The sequence below is a fragment of the Pinus tabuliformis genome, chromosome 5_2, assembly GCF_031772625.1.
Source record: "Pinus tabuliformis cultivar Carrire ecotype Pingquan chromosome 5_2, CPIR1, whole genome shotgun sequence".
NCBI classification, from domain to species: Eukaryota; Viridiplantae; Streptophyta; class Pinopsida; order Pinales; family Pinaceae; genus Pinus; species Pinus tabuliformis.
This window is the reverse complement of record NC_142306.1, coordinates 1,083,255,913-1,083,263,753: the sequence shown is the minus strand read 5'-3', so window position 1 is coordinate 1,083,263,753 and position 7,841 is coordinate 1,083,255,913.

The following is a 7,841-nucleotide window of genomic DNA, read 5'->3' as shown; positions in this document are numbered from 1 at the left end:
AACTTTGAAATAATTGAAATATAAAAAAATGAATATCCCATCGTAATGTACCCCTACGAAGGCTAGATTATTAGATTTAGGCTCCATGGTTTGAGTTGTAATGTACGGGATAATTGAAATATAAAAAAAGTGAATATCCCATTGTAATGTACCCCTACAAAGGCTCCATTATTAGAGTTAGGTTACATGAATTGAGTTGTAATGTACCCGTACAAAGATTCCATTATTAAAATTAGGTTCCATAGTTTGAGCTAGCTGAGTGGGAAGATATTATAAAAGAAAATGGAAAAAAACTAATAATATTTTTTTAATAAAATTAGATTTTTTATTATTATTTAAAATATATAAATAAATTACTTAGATAATGTAATGGGTAATCGGAGATATGTAAAATTTATTAATAATTATGTGTCAAACAAATTATTAAATTCTTCAAAATCACAAAATATATTTATATAAATAAATAAATTCAGTCTTAAATTTAATTTTATAAATAAATTATTTTAATATTAAAAAAATTTAAGACGTTTAAATTATTTAAATTTTAATAAATATTTCTCAATTATAAAATTAAAAACCAAAACTTGGAATTATTTGAAGTATAAAAACCTGAATATCCTGTTATAATGTACAACGTTTTTTAAATGCCTTATAATATCTCTTCTCGAGAAGCAGATCAAGTGGGCACCGAAGACCATTATTTTATGTTTGAAATACATCCCTTTATATTGGATATGATTGATGCGAAAGCTTATTCATTTAAACTCTTATCTATGCATTTGTCTCCCTTCACCATTTAACTTTTTATATAAGTTAAGGTTGAATTATATATATATATATATATAATTTAATAATTATTTATAAATTAAATCTATATAAATAAAAGGAAAGGAAATTTTATATGTTAAAATTGAAGAGATATATTGAAGATTATGGTGTAGATTTAATGAGTTTTTGATGATGATGATGGTGGTGGTGGTGGTTAACGTCTATTAAGACCAAAATTGGTCTATCGGACCTATAATTTTCTTAGTTTCTAATTGTTTGGCTCCTCATCTTTCTTGGCGAGATTGGTGTTGTAGCTTTCTTTTTTTTCTCTACGGTCTTCCAACTTTCTTTATCTTGCATCTCCTTCATCTCTTCTGGTTCTTGGGACATTGGTGTCTTAGCTTCGCGATCTATTGTGTTCGTCCTTTTGAAGATAGTCAGAGAAGAAGTTTGGTCTAGGAGATCTGCTTTGCTATTAAATGAAGATTTATTTTGTGTGGTATTCGAATCCTCATAACTGTTGATGCTTGAGGGGTTTTCGAGTTCACTCTTTTGTTGTTGGGCGGGGCTTTCCCCCTACTTGTCTTGAGAGTTGTTTCTTTCTTGCCCGATTTCTTGTGATTCAAAGTTTTCTCGAGAGTATTCTTCTTAGATGACAGTGTAATGTTGTTTTTGTGCTCCTTCCCACCATGTAGATCTGTGGTGATTTTTTCTAGCAGAATTTTTCTGGGAGGCTTTTGGGCAATTTTTGGCTAGGTGGCATGTCTCAAAGCAGGATCGACATCTGAAGAGGACACTTTCATAATTGAGTTTCTGGTTCCACACATAGTCTTTACTTGTTAGGTGTATTTCAGCTGGGAATCCGACACTGAAGTCCATTTCCACACAGATGCGTGCATATGTGGTTCTGGCATATTCCTCTGTTTCTAGGCACCTGGAGTAAAATTTCCCAATTGCATTTCCAATGGCTTTTAACGAAGAGAAATTCCAGAGATGCAAGCATAGGTTTGGCAATCTCACCCAAACTGGTGCTGAGGTTATGACTGTTGTTGAGGGATCAAATGATGGGTTCCATGGCCTCATGAATAGGCCTGATTTTTCCCAAAACCAAGGGCCGGAATCTAGAATACATTGTATGCTTTCAAGTTTTTCAAAATCTACTATAAAGAAACCCCTAGCACAGGGGTAGATATTAATTGCATCAGGAATTAGAGGCTTCCATACCTCCGAGATCCAACTGTGGAGCGCTATCAGCCACAGCCGAAATCCATTGAATCGACAGATTAGGGAACTTTCAGAGAACTTCAAAGCCTCATCGAGTGAGGCCTGGACCACCTGGATAGTGGGAGCTGGCGCTTCACTGACGATATGGGTAGGAAATTGCCCCCCAAAGGCGGACGAAACTGAGCCAGCAACTATTTTCACGAAGCTGGGAGCCATCTAGAGAATGCTCTCCTGCTGAGTATAAAATATTGCCGAAGAGAAATGAAAAACTGCAGATCTATAAAGAAGAGTCGAAGATCTATAAACTGCAGAAGGCCCAATCAATGAGAAGAGAAGTGAAGAGCCGCAGATCTATATCACGCCTTGGTTACGAGCCGCAGATCTCCGGCAACCACAAGAAATCGAAGAAGAGCCGCAGATCTAGAATTCTTTCACAAGAGTCGCAGGGAATTCTGAATTATACAACTGATACACCTTGAATGTACCTCGAACCACCGGAGATATCAAATACAGATCATATACAAAACACCACAGATGTATATTATTTCCACCACTGAGATCGCAGAGTTATTTTATTTCCACCACAGAGATATTAGATTTAAGTTGTTGGACTCCGCAAAGATATAATGTTGGAGGCCGCAAAGATAAAAATGCTTCGCCCACAAATTCGAAACACACGGCAGATGAAAACCATTCTACCGCAGGTCTGGAACCACAGAAAAATTCTACTGCAGATACGAACCACAGAAAAATTCTACCGCAGATGCAAACCATTCTACCACAGAGCTGGAACCACAGCAGATCTGGTTAAACAAGAGGGTTATTTCTATTTCAAGAAATAACTAATTCTAGGCAAAGGAACTTAGGCCATACTTATATGATGACATTGTGTATTGGAGTTTTGTTGTATTGGCTAGAATACTTTTCAAAATTTTGGCTTGCATCCAAATTTCGGAGCCTTTCTTGGTTTTTCCTTTGATGGTTGCAAACACTCGAGCTCACCACATGAGCTCTTGTGAATTCTTTACACCCATCTACTTGTTTGACTAGCGATCGTATTTTGGCATATTGACTGCTTTGTCATGCTTGCGATCTTGTTCTGGTGAGTTAGAAGGTTTGTTTTTGTGTGTTTGGGTTGTCTTCTCTATGTAAACATATGTCGTAATCACACACAAAGTTGTAAGCATTATCGCGCAAGTGTCGTCACGGTCATCCAAAGGTCTATTTCAAGTGTCACGCTTGTCACTCTCTACTCTAAGACAGTCTCGCCGAGGGCATGTTTTGTCTTGTTGTCTTGGTGGTCTATATTGTCTTGTCATCAAAGTATGCTAAGTGTGGGTTCACAATGTCAAGTCTGCACAAGTTCCCTTGATTTCAACACTTAGCCATTTTCCTAAAAATATGTTCAACCAGACAACCTTCTTCCATCGAACTCTAATTGACCTGCACTACCCAATCTTAGCCCTCAGTGACCCTGCTTTGTTGCCCAGAATTGCGCAGTGCTTGAGGTTTTCCTCTAGGTCAACTACACTGTGCAATCTAGGAGGTGAGTAGCGTGTCCGCCTCCTAGAACTACACAGAAGACTGCCCCCATGTCCAAACTAAACTACGCATTTCTCAAGCACAGTCATCAAACCTCCTTCTAGTTTGTTGGAATCCTGCACTGCACCAAGTCCTGGGCCTACATTGATCTCCAAAACTGAGCAGACATGTCCTATTGATCCTCTACTGCCTTGCTCGGCACTGCCTTCAGAAACTACACAGACATGTCTATGAGGCCCTCCATTGTCTGTCTTGTACTTTTCTCCAAAATTGCATAGTCATGCTAAGCAGGTCCCTTGCAGCCCTGTCATGTGCTGCTTTTAGGAATTGCTCACACATGCCCAGCTGATCCTCTATTGTCTGGCCTGCACTTCTCTCATAAATTGTGCATACATGTCCTCCTAGTGAGCTCCCTCATTCGGGACTCATGGCTCCCCAGAACTACACAAAATTCCACAGTTGCTCCTCTCTTGCCCTGCTTTGTCTTCCCACTAGAAACTACATAGAACTGTCCTGCTGCCCCACTCTGTCTTCCCGCTGGAAACTATGCAAAAATATCATGTTCCTCTATCCTGTCTTCCTCCCAAGAACTGGTCAGCTAGTCCCCTGCAACCTTGTCTTGTCTTCCCTCCAAAAATTGCATAGAACTTCCCAGCAAGGTCCCACATTGTAGCTACCACTGGTGTTATTCAGTGCGCAATTCTGCCTCCCAATGACCACTGCACATTTTTTCCCGAAAATGCAGGCTATCCTATTGGAGTTCCTCACTCCATCTTGAGTTGCGCTCTGTGCTATTTCAGTGAGTTGTCCTCCCTCCCTGTCACCGAAACATGAGAAAAATGCATCATGCTAGACTAGGAGGTTTTGGATTTGATGTCATTCCATCATGAATGAATTGCAAAAATAGGTACACCAATGGATCATGGCAAGACGATGAACGGGATGAAGAAGGAGCACACATGCTAGAAGACTTACTTGCAGTTGGATGAACATACAAAGAATATCAAGCAACAAGCAAAAGGAACACAGGCATTCAACCATCATGCAAGACCAAGACCATTGAAGACCCTGCAACACTATGCCATGTGGAGGAGAAGACAGAACACACCAAGAGTACATCCATCACTCAATAGCGCAACAACTTGACATGGACACCACAGTCAGCCAGTACATGTCAGCAGTGTCATGTCGAGTTATCTTCGCCACATCACCACCATGGGCCATATCTATTGTCATTGAATGTAATGTAAAGAGAAGTCCAATGGACACATAAAAGAATTTGAAGAGTCATGTCAGTTGAAAAGTCATGGGAAGTTGAACAGTCATGAGGGTAGTCCAAGAGTCACAAGGGTCAAGCATCACCCTTTATTATATATACACCCCTTATTGTATGAGCAAGGAATTTTCACCTTGGATCCTCCCACATAGCCTTAAGAGTCAATAGTCTATTCTTTGAGGAACGAGGAGTGGCTCAAATTTCCCACTATTAGGATTAGTGATGTATGGTGTACATATGTGTCTTGGGACTTTTTCTTAATTCAAAAGCATGTTAATACCAGCATGTTTTCACACATATTTTGTAGATGTTTGTAAGACTACTTTTTAAACATTTGCAATGGATGTTTTCTTAACCTGTACTAAGATAGTTGAACTACTTTGGTTATTTTATTAGTTACATTGTTGAATATGTGTTGTATTTCTTATCACCGATGTTTCATCCCTATGGACTGCTTTGTGGTATACTAGACATACCACCTTTATGTATTGGCTATCCCTGTTGTCACATCCTAGTGGACTACTCTACGGGATACTCGATAAACCATATTTGCTTTCTGGCTATAACGACCATCACATCCATGTGGACTACTCCGTTGGGTGGTGTACATGTTGTCCCCTTCACCTCAATTTTAATGACTACCACATCCGTTATGGACCATTCCGTTGGGTGTTGGACAGACCTTTCTGGTTTGCATGTGTCTCTTCTTGGGTGGTACTACTACCTCTCATTTAGAGGCTCACTTTACTCTTCCCTTTTGTAGTAAGAGAACCTTGACACAGTTATATTACACACTCACCTGGCATACGTACCTTGTTGTTTAAAGATACCAACATAACATTCTTATGTGCTGACAGCTAGAGCCAAGGAAAATATCTAAGTATATGGAAATCGAGACTTCATACTGGATGAGACTCCGACACAAAACAGTGTGAGGTATAGTTGGGAATTCACATCGGGGAGATTCCCTTTGTTGGAGGGTCCATCACCATCAACAAAATGGCGCTACAAGGTGGGCCAAATGACAAGTTGCGCCCATAGAGTATGGTTTGAATCTCTTATTTAAAAATGGCTTTTCCTGACATCATAATCCCGGGATGTATTTTTACAAAGTTAGAATGTACTATCCCCACTACAGTTATCCATGACCTGTCCAAGTTAAAGTTCAGTGGTGAGGGTGAACCATCTTTTCTTGCACATGTGTGCCAAGTTATAAACTTTTTCCTATTCCACAAGATAGAGTATGAAGATGTCTAGACCGTATTACTCACCCTCACATTCGAAGGTCATGATCAACATTGGTGTTACACCTTACCCTTTGCCTCGATTGATTCATATATTTAGCTTGCCGAAATGATGATTAAAATGTTAAATAAGTATAGCCACCGTGATTTCCATGAAAAAATATGTTGTTTAAGTATGGAACCTGACGAATAATTTGAGCACTTTGTTGATCACTTCCTTCACCTCTGTTTCGAAATTCATGAACATCTTGTGATCTTTGACTTTTTGAGAGAAGAGTTTGAACGCTTGGTTCATAGTTCTCAATACGATGAACCTCCTGATTTCCCTTCCTACCCAACTCTTCCAGATCATGAAGCACCTCATATTGTAGAGGAGGATCCGAACACCCCATTTTTTCCTTATCCTCCTCCCTTTCCAATCTCGATGTGGGTGCCCCCTTGCGGTGATTGCAAAGCTAAGAAATTTGTGCAACATGTCCCCAACTCATTTTTTCATCTATCTCTTGCTGCTATGGAGGAAGTTCCATAATGGCTCAAGAAGCCTATAGTGAGGACTCACTCCTCCATTCCGCAAGAGGATGTCACTGTTCATAACTCAAGTCTCGAACATAATTTGCATCTCTGCCATCCTCCATCATCTACAAGCCATGACTCCTTGTACCATGACTCACTTGATCAATCCACTTCACTAGCGAGTTGTTCGCATTCTCTTGATTCTCAAGTTGTTGGCTCAGATTTCGATCAGGCACAAGGTAGTCACATTACACAAGAATAAGAGCAGAAGGGTGAGGACATTATCAATCTTCCCTCTCTGTTTAAAAATTATGTGCATTAAAACAATGAGCTTCAGTTCTTGAATGATTCTCAATCTGCTAATCTCGGTGAAACATTCTTTCGATCAACCCCCTTGTCTTGGGCAGTCATCACTCCCATGCTTCCATATTTGTGACGAACATCCAAGCACATCACGTGATATTTTGTTTTCTCATGAACACTCTAATTCAGATCTAGAATGTGCTCCGGTCAAAGAAGAAATCCATATAGAAACTTCCTCATCACCTCACTTGCATGTGTGTCATACCCTTCACAACACATCCACATGCATCGGAGATACTCCACATTCTTTTGTTTCTTCATCCGATGAGTGATCTCCTCAGCTGACACAAGGCAATGAGGTTGTCCATGATAAAGTTGAGAATAGTCTAATCATAGACTTCTCTTCCCATTCCCCGTCATCTCTTCTTTTGCATGAAGATAGCTCTTGAAACCATCTTGCTGAAGCTAAAAAATCTAGTGAAGCCTGTGACAGAAATGGCTGCCATCATGAGAGAAGTGTTGAAATCAACAAATCCATGCATGATCTGTTTCAAGCTTCAAAATACGATTATGAAATTCTAGAAAGTTATGGGACTTGCCATGGATTTGAGGCACTTCAACGTCTGTTGATGTTTATGTCAAGACCTCGTGACTTTGGTAAGCCCCCCGAACCCAATCAGATTTGGTTTCTCACGCACTATTCGTCTATTTACATGGTTTCAGTCGATGTGGATCCCCATGTAAAAAGTGTTTGGTATTTTGGGTGTGATCTTTCAAATTTTCAAATTTTTTATGACTCAATCCATGAATATGTTACAGTGCATTTGTATTCATGCAAATATCTCACATCAAACTTGGATTGGGAGTGTTCATCTATCATGAAATCATGGGATTGTGAAGTTGATCATCTCAAAGACTCTCTTTGCCCATTGTCATACTTATCGAAATTCCCTCTTCATGTTCAGATGCTC